This window comes from Gobio gobio (genome assembly GCF_949357685.1).
Source record: "Gobio gobio genome assembly, chromosome: 2".
Classification (NCBI taxonomy): domain Eukaryota; kingdom Metazoa; phylum Chordata; class Actinopteri; order Cypriniformes; family Gobionidae; genus Gobio; species Gobio gobio.
In genome coordinates, this window is record NC_137098.1 from 43,074,891 (window position 1) to 43,091,960 (window position 17,070).

Consider the following 17,070-nt stretch of genomic DNA (forward strand, 5'->3'; position numbering starts at 1 on the left):
GCATTGGCACGCCATTGGGCGTTTTCTCTAAGCTCGAAGATGATAGGCTTCTAAGCGAAACCCCCATTCGTTAGTCACGAACATTACGTCTCCGTTCCCTCTTCAGGGAACGAGGGTTACATCCGTAACCGAGACGTTTTGTTTCCCATTTTGAGGCTCCAGTGCCTGTTTGAGTTTCTTTTAGTGTTTCTCTCTCTCCCTCTGCCGCCCAGACTGTTCTCTCGCTGTTCCTGCCTGGTTTACTCCCATTCCCCAGCTCTGGTTTGCCTCGCTCCAGTTTCCCGCCCCTCGCCCTCCAGCTGTCGCTCCCTCTGCCGGACGTATCGCCCGCCCACCCGGGCGCTGCGATCTTCGTAGCGGTCTGCTTCTTCAGCCTACCTGAAGCCCGCAGACCAGCGCCAGCTCCCCTTGCTGGATTTACTTAACTCTTTTGTTGACAATTTTTGCCCAGTTGTGTGCAAAGAACAATTAATAAATTAAGTTTTGTTGTGCCTGCAATTGAATCTCGTCTTGATCCTTGACAGTGTTACTAATGGTTTTCTATGAGACTGTGGTCCCAGCTCTCTTCAGGTCATTGAACAGGTCCTGTCGTGTAGTTCTGGGCTGATCCCTCACCTTCCTCATGATCATCGATACCCCACGAGGTGAGATCTTGCATGGTGCCCCAGGCTGAGGGAGATTGACCGTCATCTTGAACTTCTTCCATTTTCTAATAATTGTGCCAACAGTTCAAACTAGGAATCAAACTAACCTTCTGCTCTATGTTCCGCATGTGTCAACAATCACAACCTCTGAATCAAACACGTTTATACCGAGCTTTGTGAGACCGCTGAACCTGATCTAAACCAGGTTTGGATTTATCTGGATTTGTCAACTCTAAACCTACTCTGAAACTCAGAGTTTGTTCAGCTAGCTTCATGCAACAGGCCTCAGGAGGATGTAAACACTATAAACACCAAACATCAACTGACCAAGCACGGGAAACACAAGGCTATATATACACGGTTTAACAAGCTAAACAAGAGAACGAGGTAACGAGAAACACCTGGGGAGATTAATCAAAAATAAAAAAAAATACAAAGGACTACAAACATGGCACACAAGAAGGAAATATAACAAAAGTCCCAAAGCACACACAGGGATAGTAACAGGGACGCATTAAAATGAATTGCAACCCAAAACAATCATGAAGAACACTGCAACAATATTAATACTGAAGTCCTCTCAGATCATTATCACAAATAGTTAATAAATGATATTCAAGATGGCAGCAGTTGCACATGTAAGAAACCAGTAGATTTCTGGTGATTGCAGTGAATTCACATGACCAACTTGAACCTGTTGCAAAATCTGAGTGGGGAAATCTTTCACCCTCACATGAAACTCCCAATTGCATGGATTCCTACATAAAATGACTGGATTTTGCCTGCAAAAATTAGCAGAACAGCTGTAAATGTGAAAACACCTTTATTCTGATGAGTGGTTAATTTTAGTTAAATTATGATAATTAAGTAATTTAGTCATGGTATGAGAGAAACCATTCCAGAGTGAATGTGAAATATCATTCTAAACTCAAATAAAAATAATGCTGATTATATGAATTGAATACACTTTGTAAATATCAGATTTCCTATTTTGATTTACAGAGGTTAGCACTTTAGATATACCTGGGCAGACTATAGTTTTAAAATTCATCTCTTTTACATGGGAAATAAAACTTCAGTTCAAAGCGATCATCCCAAGAACACTGCTGTACGATTAAAGTGGCACACTAAAGCGTGCTTGTGTGAGTAATGTGGAGGCAAAGTTTGAGAAGGAAATTCTCAATAAAAGAATGTTCGCTGCTGTTGAATTTTGATGTAAAATATTGAAGTCCATGCATGATAGTATGTGTAGACCTTAAAATACTATTCTATGCAAAGCATAAACAATCAACATGGGCTTGGCAGATTTGGAGGAACCACTGATGCTCATAGAGATGTACCAATCTCATAGTTATTCTAGCAGAGGAAAAGCAGTTAATGTGACTCGCTGTGCTGTATGTGTATGTGAGTGTGTTATTTTAATGCATGGCTAGGGCGATATCACGTATTCTTTCATCATTTCACATTACCCATGAGCCATCTCTTGCTCGCAGACAGACACAGGTAAATAAGGCCCAGCTCTTGTCACTGATCCGCATTCCAAATCAACGCTAATCATCATCATTGTCTTCATCATCATTACCATAATCATTATCCCTGTCATTTCTGCCACTATACAAACTAGATTTCTCTTCTCTCGCTACCCATCCGCTAATCTCCATATTCATAATGGGGACGGATATTCTAATGATGTGTGTGAATATTCCTGACGGCGGTGTGGATAACTGAGACTAGCAGCGCTGACAGCGTGGTCTGGTCACATCCTGCTCACATCTCAGGTGTGAGTCCTTCATTTAGCACCGATTACCGTGACGCCCAGCTTATGCATGTCACTTCCTTTACTCTTCACAATTTAACCAAGACTGAGGCTGTTGCCATGACCGTGAGCCCCGGTGGCGAATCAGGCGGTATGCCTCCGACTACCCAGCCTCCCGTCACCTCATCTGTGAGCCTGCACTTGTCAGGCGTGTGAAAATCACCCGACCGGGCCTTCAAGGATCCGGCGCGCGTGCATGCTGCTGCATGAACTGACGCCTGCTATGTCCAATTAAATTCTGGAGTGCTGCGACGAGCGCTGTAACTTCACATATAGACTCCTGGGCACGTACACACTTTGTGTCACTATCTGAGTAGATTATTGGTCTGTTTCCTGATTCAGAGCGTGCGACATTCATTCCCTTTCCTTTAGCAGGAACCGTCACTCCTGTCTGCTGAGTTAGTGGCAATGGGAACATGTATCTGCTCTGCTATTACACACTCAGAAGCCCAGTCTGTGTTCCGTCCTGAAAGATGTGAGGGCCAAGGCCTTTGTGCACCTATCAGCGTCGCCCTCATCTAAAGTGACAGATTAATGAATGCGATTTAATCTGGGATTAAAACTCACCCAAATTTAGGCAATGATGGCACGATTGATACACCAAGTTGGAACCAGAGGAACTGTCTTGAGACCAAGTATTCTCTCCAAATCTGACGTTTTCAAAGATAACAATTTAATTGGATTACAAGATAATTGGTTGGAAATTATATTTCACCATATGTTTTAAACAATTAACAACCAATCAATAGAAGTCCCCACCCTACTTTTTTCCTTTTCGATAATTCATTTCATTTAGATCTGAAACTAGATCTGAAACTATTTCCATTTCACCAAGACTTTGAATGCATGTAATTATTTAGGTTTAGATTTTTTTCCCTTTTTTGTAATGCTTTATTTTGCAAGTACACTGGTTTAGGGTTGTGGAATATATCCTTCACACTAAATGAACATACAAAATAAAGATACTTTAAAGGAATAGTTCACTACCTCTAGATTTTACATTTTAAAAAATTGACAGCCCCAGTCCTCATTATGGAAGCTTGTTTCTGCCACTGAATAAAACATTTTAAAAGATAATTGTGACTTATTATCTCACAATTGCTTGACATAAACTCGCAATTGCGAGTTATAAAGTCAGAATTGCGTGATATAAAGTCACAATTGCATGTTATAAAGTCAGAATTGCAAGATATAAACTCGCAAATCTGACGTTTTTTTCTCAGAATAGTGAGATATAAACTTGCAATTTTAAATTATAAAGTCCAATTCTTAGGGGGGAAAATACTTTTTCCCTCACAATTACGAGTTTATATCTCACAATTCTGACTTTATAACATGCAATTGCGACTTTATATCACGCAATTCTGACTTTATGACACGCAACTGTGACTTTATCTTGCGCAGTTCTGAGATAAAAAGATGCAATTACCTTTTTTTATTCTGTGGCTGAAACAAGCTTCCATACCTCATTCACTTTCATTATATTGAAAACAGTGGTCAGAATATTATTTTAAATATTTACCTTTTGTGAAGAAAAAGCGGTACAGGTTTGAAACAACATGATAGGTTAATAATAACAACAGGATTTAAAAAAATTTAGGGTAAACAATCCCTTTAATATTTCATATATTAAGTTCATAACTTTGTGTAACACGTCTGACCTTGTTGCATGAGACGATCTTGTTTTGATTTTTGTTGTTTTGTTTTTAGCAGTTGAATGATAGCCATCTAGCACAGCCACTGCAAATGTGGTCAGATCTCATGGAACCGAAGGGTAAACCATTTAATTCTGATGCTGGGACTGCAACATTTATTGTTCGAAAATTGTTTTCATTTGCAAACCCACATTCCTGCAGGCCCGTTTAGTGACCTGCTCTTTAAATGTGTTTTCTCTCATTCTTCTGCCACACACTGAGCTGTTTCTCTGCCATCCCTGTTCACATAAACCCCAAAACAAAGGGGGATGTTGGACGTGTTTCAGTGGTTTGCTGTGTGTGTAGTCACGGTGGCCTGTCTAGCTTTCATCATGCAAGGATCTCCATGACAATGATGTCATCATAGGGTCAGTCTAGCACATGAAAGCGAGGCCTGCGCTCACCAAGGATTTGTGGGCAAAATCATTTTACCAACCGTGGAATACACACTCAGACATACACTCTGCATTTCAGGCTTCACCTGGTTATGGTTTATTAAACAACGCAAGAGCAGATGAGCGCAACGTCAGCATACAATACAATGTAGATGCCGGCTGTTTCAAAAGCAAATGATTTTTGTGATACTTCTGTGCATAAACAGCCTGAAAACAGCTTAGAATCAACCTCTCAACTAAAGCCGCTCACTAATTCAGCATCAGGGACCGAATGCGTGATATGTTTTACAGCGCGGTGATAAAAAAGTCCCCATGTCAAATGTCAGTGGAGTTCACGGCAGAGCCGAGACTGCTGAATCTGGTTTGCCAGGAAGCTTGTGTTTCTAAAGCTACTTATGTTAATCAAACTTTTATATATTTGTCGTTGTTTTCACTTTGAAAGAGAACAGATTTCCCCACCTTCAATTTTTCTGTCCCTCATATCAGAGGAAAGCAGAGGGTGTGCGATCATCCCGGCTGTGCCCTTCTCAGACATGTGTTACGTGAGGATAACAAGTCGTGTTTCTAAAGAGCTCGCTTTTTAGCCGCAATCCACTCTCAGATGAACAGGAAGACGAAGGAAATAAGACAGAGAGAGGGGAAGAGACAAAGAAAGGCACTTTCAAGCTTTGCATTTTAGTATAGGAAACAGATTTAGCAGAGCTGTGATTCCTGTCTTTTCTGCAACCTCCATTCTCTCCATTTTTTATTCTCAAAACAGAGCGTGAACCTAAATCTCATGTTTTAAAGATTCTTTGATGGGAAAGTCTAAATATTTCAATAAGAGGCTGTTTTATTATTCAGGATGTTCGCAGGTGTTTTAACATGCACCGACCGGTGCTTTCTACACACACACACACACACACACACACACACACACACACACACACACACACACACACACACACACACACACACACACACACACACACACACACACACACACACACACACACACACACACACACACACACACACACACACACACACACACACACACACACACACACACACACACACACACACACACACACACACAGGTAACCCTCTCCAGCCAGCAATATTACACGGATTAGCATAATATATGAAATATTTAGTGTATTCTTCTCTTCTTTCTAGTCCTAAAATCTAATAAATCAAATGACTGCCAAATGACATTAAAAAGACAGGCAGTGTGTGAGAGAAAGCTTTTCATATTCAAATATAGGCCAGGGGAAATCCAGCAAAGGAAAAGGTTACTTGATTTAGCACACAACCCTGCCTGACCTATAGTGAAGAGAGCCACAGAGAGAAAGAAAATGACTATGAAAGAAAAAGAGATTGAGAGAAAAATGACTGATAAACACACAAGGAAACAGACAAATGAAAAGGGATAGTGCACCCAAAAATGAAAATACAAAATCATTAATCACCATCATGTCAGTCCGAACTTCTTCTGTGGAAATGTTGTTTATTTATTTTAAAGAATGTGCTGATTATGATATTATGTGCAATTACAATAAACTGGGAATGGAGATTCCAACCCTCAAAAATGATACAAAATTATCATATAATGGTCCAAGCCACTCATGTCCAAAAGTTCAAGTCCACAAAAGCTTTGTGTGATGATCAAACCTAAAAGCTCCAGTCCCCGATAACTGTAACTGTGTGGGGAAAAAAGTGGCCTGTGCATCGTCATGTATCAATAGAAAGCATTTGCTTTAGAAACACACACATTTTACAAATGAGGGCATCCCCAAAGGGAGGTTTTGGGAGATTTTGTCAGGTTTTGCTCACTTCTTGGTAAAAAAAATGTTCCCACAATATGGTTGAGTAGGTATACACACACAAAAAATTTAACAAATAATTTTCAGTAAAAAAAATAAAATAAAATAAAAAGTTTAAATATCCACTTTTGATTCCCACTTTTAATTACTGTATAATACATTAAATTGACATTGCAAACTCTAATAAGTCTGGACCATGAACTACTAATGGAGTCTCCAAAGTTGTTTTTTTCTCCCACTTTTTATTCTCACATTTATGAGACTTTTTGAGTGTTAATTAGTGAGCCTCTGAGCTCTGGAGGGAGAAGAACAGACATCATCTTGAATCATCCTGACAGGACGGCATGGCCCAATTACAGCGACGCTCCGTTTCACTTTGATGTGGCGGAAAGAGAGATAGATTGGGGCGAATCACTTACAGACATGCACACACACACACACGCGTTATGGTAATGATGTGATTTAGCCCTGATGCTAAACTCTATGTAGCACCTTTAAAACGATGCTAATGCTAATTACGCCGCTCTAGCGGAGAGGAAATGGCGGGGGTGAGCTACTATTTTGCCTAAATGAAGAGGCTCTTGTGTACACTGTCAACGAAAATGAGACAAAGTGACTTTTCACTTATCTGGGTTTAATTATACACGGGGTGAAGTGGGAAAAAGGTTACGGGGCGGAGTTTCCTGCTTTTACATCGAACCTGTTGGGTGTCTTCCATTAATTAGAGCTTTGGAGAGAATAAAGACAGTGGAAGATGAGAGGTGAGGGAGAGAGGGAAGAGGAGAAGGAGAGATAGACGGGTCTACAAGGAAAGCTTGATATTATCAGGCTGTAATTAAGTTGTCACTTCAATTAGGGCGGCTCAAATTAGAATTGTCTTGGGTTGCAGCACTGAGCGATGTCTGTTTGGTTAATTAGTCTGGTGAGTAGCCAGAACATTGCACACACACACACACACACACACACACACACACACGCACACACACACACACACACACATTATCAAGCAGGGTCGTTTACGGTCTCAGCTGACTGGTTTATTGTCAAGCATCAGGCAAACACGCTGGAAAACACATACAACCCTCTACAGAATAATGTCGATTGAAGGTCAAGCACAATCCATCTGTTATTAGTGAATAAACCTGTACTGGAGCGATACGTTGATGTCAGATTTACTGAGCTTGTCCCGAGGGCTGGTAAGAACACACTGAATAAATAATCAAGTGAATGTAGATAGCAAATTAGGGACTCTATTAGTCTTTTAATGTGTAGTTATGGGAATGGTTTAATCCGGTAAGCTTTACGGAACCTGGACTGATTCAAGTAAAATTACACTAAGGCAACCGAGCACTCATTTCAGATAAACTGACAGATCAACTGTTTCAGCTCTTTCAAAACAAGACATTAAATCTAAACGCGTATATTTTTCTGTAATGAATATTGATTTTATTTCAGCAAACATTTGTTTGATATGGTTCAGTAACTTTGCTGCTTTTTTTAAATTTAGATCAGTGCTCAGCATATCTCATTAGGATGGCTGATAATTATGAGAGCAATTAGGGGTGTGAGATTGGAATCTGGTAGGGTTTTTTTGGTCATGGTGACTGTTAAAGGAATTATTCACCCAAAGATGATCATCACCATTTACTCACCCATAAGCCAAATTTATACTTCTGCGTCGAGTGTGTACACCGTAGCAACGTCGTATGCTGTGTGTTGCCCGCGTAGCCTACGACGTGCCCTGACATGCACCTCTCCAAAAACGTAACAACGCGTCAATTCAACGTGGACCGCAAGCACTGTGATTGGTCTGCCAGAACCCCTCCCTCAGGGGTACACACACACTAAAAAATACTGGGTTAAAAATAACCCAAGTTGGGTTGAAAATGGACTAACCCAGCAATTGGGTTGTTTTAACCCAGCGATTGGGTTGTTTTAGGCAAACATTTAACCCAAACGCTGGGTATAACTTGGGTTATTTTTAACCCAGCATTTTTTAGAGTGCATGCTCCCTCTGCATGTGTAACTGCACGTCAACGTGGTCAAGGATGCAGAAGTAGAAATTAAAATAGACGCGTAGCCCATGGTGTAGAGGCTGTGGCGCACGTCAGACGCAGAAGTATAAGGCCGTGTGTCCACCAAAGTGTTTTTTCATGCAGCTGGCTGGCGTATTCAATTGTTTTCAATGGGAGCGCCACGTTTTTAGAACGCCATGAGCGTAACGAGGCGCTGAGCGAGTGTTCCACGCTCAAGCGCTGAGTGCTCAGCATTTTTTACTGGTCGAATGTTCAACTTTGAGTAAAGCGCAGCGCTCATCACAGTCACTTTTCACCCAGCCGTCCAATCAGAGTGGAGGAGGGGCGGGACAAAACACTGACCAACCGCAACATTCTGCTTATACTGTACAACGTCAACAGATGATAACAAGCAGTATAATAATGGAACAAAATAATTTAAAACAAGAGCCAGAGCAAATACTTTACATTGTATTAGCATTTTATATAGAATCAATACAGAAACAAACTATCTGTTAAATGAGATACTAGTAACACTTCCGCGGATATTCCGTATCATAACAAGCAAAGAGTCTCAACTGAAAAAAACTCTGCACTGCCAAAACGCCCACAGCGAGACATTTTCAGCAGAGCGCCGGCTAAAACCGCTTTGGTGGACACGCGGCCTAAGGCCCCGATCACACAGAACACGTTTTTCAGGTTCGAAAACGCGAGGCGCACTGCACTGCCTTTTATTGGTCAACGTTTTTCAATTTAGAAAATAGCAGTGCGCTGCAGAGTTTTTTTTTTATGTTGCTAGGAAACCCCCGAATCAGCTGTCCTGTCAGTTTCATCAAGGTAACGGTCACCACAACGGAAGGCCGGCCTCTCCATTTATTCGATTGGACAATAGGAAAAAAAAACGCAATGACGTCGGCCGCTTTTCCGCTCAGGGTTGATTTTTTTCAACTTCAGGCGCTCAGAGCGCTCCTTCTAAAACGTGAGACGCAGCAGGTGGTTAAAACGCGAGGCGCCCAGGGTGCATAAGCAGCGCGCATAACGCTCACTGCCATCAGAAATCTATTCAAAAAAGGCGCCTCTCGCTGCAAAAACACTTTCTGTCTGATTGGGTCCTAAATCAGCCTTTATTGTTCTTCAGTGGCACAAAACAGGTGATTTTTTCAAACAATTCAAACAATTACTTGAAAGCACCATAACAATGAAGCAGAGAGATTGAAATTTAAAATATTATTCACTGAAAATCTTGACATTCACCATGGCTTTACTTTGTGTGTTCATGAGAGTTCATAAGAGAAGAATGAATCGATGAATCAATTTTTCCAGTTCATAAAAGTAGTCTGCATGATTTGTTCACAAATTGGTCTGATTCAGTTCCCACTGGAGAGGAAGATTGTCAGAAGTATTATCATTTGGCTTCAGAAGATTTGCAATATAGTGCACATATTCAAGTTATATGGACATTATTTAAAATGTTTTCATTTGTGTTTCACAAATGACATAAAAGTCATACAGATTTGGAACAACATGAAAGTAAATACATAATGATAATTGAATAATAATTTTTGGGTGAACTGACCCTTCAAAGATAAGAAAAAAGGACAGTACTTCGATTGTGATTAACATTCTCTTTCTTTCACTTTTCATTTTAATCTATCCCTCTCTCTCTCTCTCTCTCTCTCTCTCTCTCTCTCTCTCTCTCTCTCTCTCACTAGCCAATAAATACTGAAGTGGGCAATATCCCATAAGTCTGCTCTGCCCTCTTCTTCTATGGTTTATCCATCACTTGGTGTCCATGGCTTTGCTTCCTACTCACAATGAGATGTATTACAACTACACTTGAAGATGCTCTTGAAGGCCGGTCCACAGCAGTCCTGATGCTTACTGCTGTCTGTAGATAAAGATCACTTTATCGACAGTTGTCGTAGCACATGCTGAATGGTCTTGAGCTGTTAAAAGAAAAACAACTGGGTCAAGAGCACTACAGTACGTGCGGGCAGAACTAAACAGAACAAAATCATGGTGCAAGAACAATTAGCAATGAACTTATAGACTCAATCTGACAGTGTTCACAACACAAAACACAAATGACAGCCAACAACCACATGATGCAATGTTTTATCCAAGGGTGGATCTTTGGACTCTGCTGACCATAGCCATCCGTTTAGCTAAGCACACATTATAGGAAATAAAAAGAGAGAGAGAGATTCATACCCTTGAGGTCAGTAAAGATGGAGGGTTTGGCTGGAGGCAGCAGGCTTTGCGGTGAGAGAAAACATGTGAAAGTATGTTTAATACTGGATCTCTCACAGTTTGTTTCCTCTGTGTTATGGACCTAATCCTGTGGTTTTAGGCCCCTGAAAGAGTCCACACCACAAATCTAAGTTTAAAGTGAAGGCTTTCTATGGATGTATATGGCGAGGAGGAAAGATGTGTGTGCATAAGAGTGTGTGTATATATATATATATATATATATATATATATATATATATATATATATATATATATATATATATATATATATATAATAATACAAATGTATTTCTAAAAATTTTTTTTTTCAATTATTAATGACACATTGTCAGTTGGATTTAACAGCTGAAAATAATGATCAGTTCAGTTTAGTGAAGGATCAAACCGGCTGCTCATCATTACTCATAAGAGTAATTTGTTTGGGAATCAGACTACACTGGTCACACTATGGGCCCTATCTTGCACCCAGCGCAATTGACTTTGTAGACCGACGCATGTGTCATTCCTATTTTGCACCCGTGCAAAGCGCGCTTTTCCCTCCACAGAAGCACGTCGCTAAACTAGTGAATGAACTTGCGCTCCCTGGGCGGTTCAGCGCAAAAAAGGAGGCGTGTTCCGGCGCAAACAATCCCTGGTGCTATTTTGCTGTTCCATTAAACAATTGCGCCACTGACCAGAAAAAACCTAGTCTAAAGTCAGTGGCGCGTTGCGCGTTGTTCATTATGCTATTTTAAGGGCGCATGCTTGACCATAATGTATAGCGTGCACAACACGCATACACTTTGCTCATGTAACCTACACAGATGCAACAGTTATTTTTGCAAATCATAAATTGTTACACTAAAAAAATATTAACACATGAGATGACGGAAATCATTGTGGTGTGCCACGAAGATGTGAAAAAATAGGCATAAATCTAGCTTACAAATGATTCAGGCTAATTGTAATAATTAAGGATAAGACCTGTTTGCCCAATAGTGGCAAGACATATATGTATATAAGGACATCTGAAAAATTGGTTTGTCCGTCAAGAACCAGGAAAAAAATCGACTGAAAAACTGAAAAAACTGAAAGACTGAAAAAAAAAGACTGTGAAATCACCTTTACCATAATGTACAACATTACAACTTCACTTCTCTGTCTTTCACTGCTCTTACAAGAACATCAGTCTCCTCGGCTGTGAACCGCTCCTGGCGTGCGCCTGGTAAATACGCCATAATAATAGCAATCCATAATGGAACTTGCGCACCTGCTTTTACAGGGAATGTTGGATGACGCTCTGATTGGTTTATTCACGTTACGCCCAAACCACACCTATGAATAATGAAGCTACTTCAGACCAACCCATTTTAGATTTGCGCCGGGCGCAAGAGCCATTTATCCCGCCGGGAAAATAGCAACAGCGCCGAGACCCGCCCACAAAGTTACTTGCGCTTCGCGCTTTGACACTTGCGTTTCAGATCGTTAAAATAGGGCCCAAAATGGTGCTTATTTAACCCTTTAAGACCTAAGGGTATTTTTACAATTAATTTTCCGCCTGGTGTTATTTACTAAAAAAGCTTGTAAAACATCAACCCTGTTGAGCACAGACAATTGACACACCTCTTTTTTTTCAAGACAAGTAGCACTGTCAGTATTTTTGTGTTGCATTGATGTCACCTGAATGTAAAATAAGTTATGGGACCATAAAGACAAATGAAAACATAAAACGGAAATTGAATCACTCAAATATTTATTGAAAACACACACAAATAAATAAAAGCTAAGCATATTTCCTCTGGAAAACAGTTTGTTCAAGTCTTTGGAGTCCTGGAACTCAGGAATAAACATGATAACTTATACAGAACCAAAACTATTTACATTTTTCCACAAAAAGTCCAGGCGCTTTTGGCCTCTTTGGATTTTGGATATTTACTGGTGCCAAGCCTCAAAACAGTTCCTATCAGGAACTTCTCCACAAACTTTCTTCTCAAACTTTTTCCTCAAACTTTCTCCACAAAACTGCAGCGCGTCTCTCTCTCTCTAACCTCAACACTAGCCGTGCGTCTCTCTCTCTCCACAATAACAGAGCTGTGGTAATGCGTAATGACGCACACCAACGTGGATGACGGATCAGCCTGTCATTGGTCAAACCCTCATCCAAAATGGCAGCTAGCATCGCGCTAGCGGCAAAAATGACGGAAAATTGATAAATTATGGACATCAAGTGGATATATCTTGGATGTAAGCGTTTTGATTTATTGCTGAACAACTCCAAAAAGATGCACATGTTCCAGGCTGGATAAACAACCTTCTGTAAAGGCTACAAAGACACCAAAGACACCCCCGTGATGGCTAGCTCGTTAGCTTTCTGCTGGAAAAAACGGTAAGAAAATCGATAAAAGTTTCATGAAATAATATAGATAGTTATCGGAGGTGCCGTGTGACGTCGTGGGCGATGCCGTCGGGCTCTGAGGGTTAAAAGGGTCATGAACTGAATGTAAAAAAATATATATTTTATGTTTCCTGAGGTGCACTTATAATGTTAATATGATTTTTACATAATTCTAAAATAAATGGCTATTTTGAACCCTGATTTGAATCCTCTGATTTGAACGCTCTGTTTGAAGGGGCGTGTCTGCTGTGAGACTTCAGTGTAAACACCCACTGCTATGATTATCTGACATCTTTGCATGATTATTGATTATTGCATTATATTTAGATTTATTCCCATCACATGAAAAGTTGCAGTGATGAACATTGAGCAAATGACAGGAAGTCTGTAGATCTTGTTGCGCAATTTCGCACTCACAAAATGTTTTCACCATAACTAACAATAATAACACAATGTAAATACAGTAAGAGATTCATTGTGTAGTGTAAGAGCGTCACTGGTTATAACAGGAGTTTTGGCAAGTGTCCAGATAAACTCGGACTGCATGATTGACAGCTTCAGCCATTATAAAGAGAGCCTTCTTTGAAGTAAAAATAGCTACTAGGATTATTCATTATGAATTTAACTGTCATTACCGGTTTATAATTGAAATACGTTACTTACAGTTTGCGGGGTTCTTGCTGGTTCCAGAACAGTTGGCACAGCCTGATCTTTGAGCAAAGGTTTTTGGGCAAAGCCAGTATCGTATTGCGACTTGTTCTCAAAACAGTTGCTGGTAAAATGTACGGTACAAACCCTGATTAAAATAAGCGGTTTACTTTTGTTAAAAATAAACTGAATCCATTTTTCTCTGACATCGAGATTCTTCGGCAGCTTATGCAAAGATTATGTTTTTCCACAGCCAGGAACAGCACAATGTCTGCATGGCATTGCAATTTTGTTATTATCGCAATATTCAACTACAACTACTTTTGATGCACTCGCTGCTCATTGAATGAATACCAGTGGGCGGGGACAACGATGCGATGATGTAAAAGTAGGCATTGTTGTCTTGCCCCAGAATCAGTCGTATTCAAATTATTGTTCCCCTGTGACGTCACATGCCACCTTGGATACAAACAAAGATTTTTGATTATCCAAATGCTTTTTACTGATGACAAAGACGTTTTTACATCCTGTAACTTGGAGGATGTATTAATGATACAAAGACCTCTTATATGCCAAAAGATCAAGGAAAATTTGATTTCTCATGTCATGACCCTTTTAAGATGTGTTTTTGGAGTTTTTGCCTTTATCAGATAGTGTAGTGGGGATTGGAAAGGAAGCAGGAGACAAAGAGGGATTGGATCAGAAAGGACAACGAGTTAGGATTCAAACTTGTGTTGGCTGAAACTGCTCTTAAAGGGACATATTATGCAAAATTCACTTTTATAAAGTGTTTGAACACAGATGTGTGTCCACAGTGTTTTACAATTCCACCTAACTTACTCCTAGGAGTAGGGAAACCCTGCCCATGATTGTTGATGATCTGCCCTTTTAGCATAGACAAACCCCTGAGTGAGACGCACAGAGGCCGCCATTTCTGTTTACAAATGTTCTGTTGTTGAATGTACCAACAAACATACGAGTCTCCATAGACTCTCGGCATCCGAGCCACTGAGGACACCTGGGTTAAATTTCATTTTTGAAGGAAATGCGCCAAAGAATGTCTGTAATATGTTATATATTTGCGCAAATCATTTTACGCATGACTGCTTCACCACTGAGGGCCAGTACAATGCTGGATTTGCAAAAAAAGTTGTTTCCGAAGGATGGGTCAATACCAATGCTTCGTGCTCTAATTTCATATCCAGAACAAGTAAGGATGGCACTTCATATTTTGTGAATGTGTGCACATTTTCTTTCTGAATGAGCTTTCTAGAATGCTATGAGGCTAATATGGCTAAAGTTTCCATAGTCTCTGACTGTATTCACAGACACTAGAGCTATGTCATTAGTTTTATCCCGAAAACGCTAATTCATAAACGCACATTTATCATGCATTGTGGGTGACGGACGTGTTACGTACCTATACAACAATTTATAGACTAACATGCAGGTCGATAACTAACGTTACATAAATGTATCCACTAAACATTCAGAAATGTCCAGGTGCAGTCTAAAATTTGTAACGTCTTCCTGAGTCCCTCCATCAGTGTCCGACTCCGGTTCGAACATTCAAGGCTGCACTGCACAACTGGTTATTTCTGAAATTTAGGCTGAGTAAGATTCGCCTCAGAAGTTATCCGAAGGTCATGTAAAGGATCCACGCTCTTCTGAAAGGGGGGCGGGGAGCAGCAGCTCATTTGCATTTAAAGGGACACACACAAAAACTGTGCGTTTTTGCTCACACCCAAACAGGGGCAAATTAGACATATTATAATAAATTATCCGGGGGGTATTTTGAGCTGAAACTTCACAGACACATTCTGGGGACACCAGAGATTTATATTACATCTTGTGAAAAGGGGCACAATAGGTCCCCTTTAAGGATTCTGCTCTGACGAACTGTATGTTTTTGATTCACTTAAAAGAATCGGCTTGTAAGAGTAAACCCACATTCACATCTCAAGTAAAATATGATTCTCTTCTTTTAATTATTTGTATTATTATTCATTGCAAAACGTTAAATTCATAAATGTAAATTTCCAAAGAAAACATTCTTTTTTTCATGAAAGAACATCATCTGGGGCCCTGTCCATCTCTTAAACTAGAGAAGATTCACTAATAACAAGTTCAGATTCTGAATGGCCATAGCCAACAATAACATCATCACAATTTTTGCCATTTTATTACCACTGTGTTTTAACATGTGTTTACTACAGATCCTCTGGCTGTTCATGTCATTCTGAACAATGAGAATGAGGCACATTTCAGCACCATCAACCTCTAATAAGGAAGACCAGATTGAAATACACAGGATGCTTAACAGGACAAATTTTGAGCTGTATAGTTGGACTGTTGGATGACAGTATTCTCTTGGGGTAGGTCAGGAGGCAAACGAATAGTGTCTGACAAACACCAAATGATACGACTGAACAAAATGCCAAGCTATCAAAGGACCGATGTGATATCGGGGAGAGTGAGCCATGCAGAGAATGCAGCCAAGAGATTTTTACAGTTGCTGAGCAAAATGAGTACGTCTCTCTCGCCTTTGCTACAGTTATTATGTGGGAGAGAGTAGGATCCAAACTTTCATAGAAACACATTGTTAAATGTTTGGCCAATAAATGTTAAAGACTGAAAACAACGAGGCAAACACAGAGGAGTTGGAAGGAGACAGAATGCAGGGACGGATGACGGCCAAGTTCGGTAATGGTTTTGAATGCTCTTTGTCTCCAACATATGTAAGCTCTAACCCATCCACACATGGTCGCATTCTCTTCACAAACCTACACGTTTACGTGTTACGTGCCATTTTAACTCCTGGGTGGTCACGTCAAAGGATGATTTGTGTTGGCCATTTTAGATGACATCACAGTGAATTGCATTAATCATCAGACAAATACATGGTTTATCTCTTCATATCAGGGACGCCTGCCCGCTTTACCTCCCCTAATAAATCCCATATGGGACTGAAAGCTGCCTCATCTGAACTGAGCTCTGGCATTCAACATCTACGGCCAGGAAATGGCATAGGCAGAGAGGCGTGTAAACACTCTCTTGAGAAATAACAGCAGTTGCAAAGACCTGATCAACTTCACCGGGGCCAGTTTCACTCCAATGGGGCTTTAAGTAATTTTTTACTGTCACAAGCCATTGAATAAAGATCTCAGCACACAAATAGTCTGTAGTCAGTTTATTAGTATGAAGTTGCGATCCGGGATCTGGGTATTATTAAGACTGACATTGTCGTTTTGAAAAGACAAAGCATCTCTGCTACGACGAGGCATTTAAAAAAGAGCTGCAAAATTGCTAACACAAACATGCTGATAAATTACATTTATGTGTCATCGAGCTTCAGCATTTGCTGACACCAGTCAATGTTTTAACAGATCTGCCGACGCAATGTGTTTTCATTATGATACTTGCGCTAAC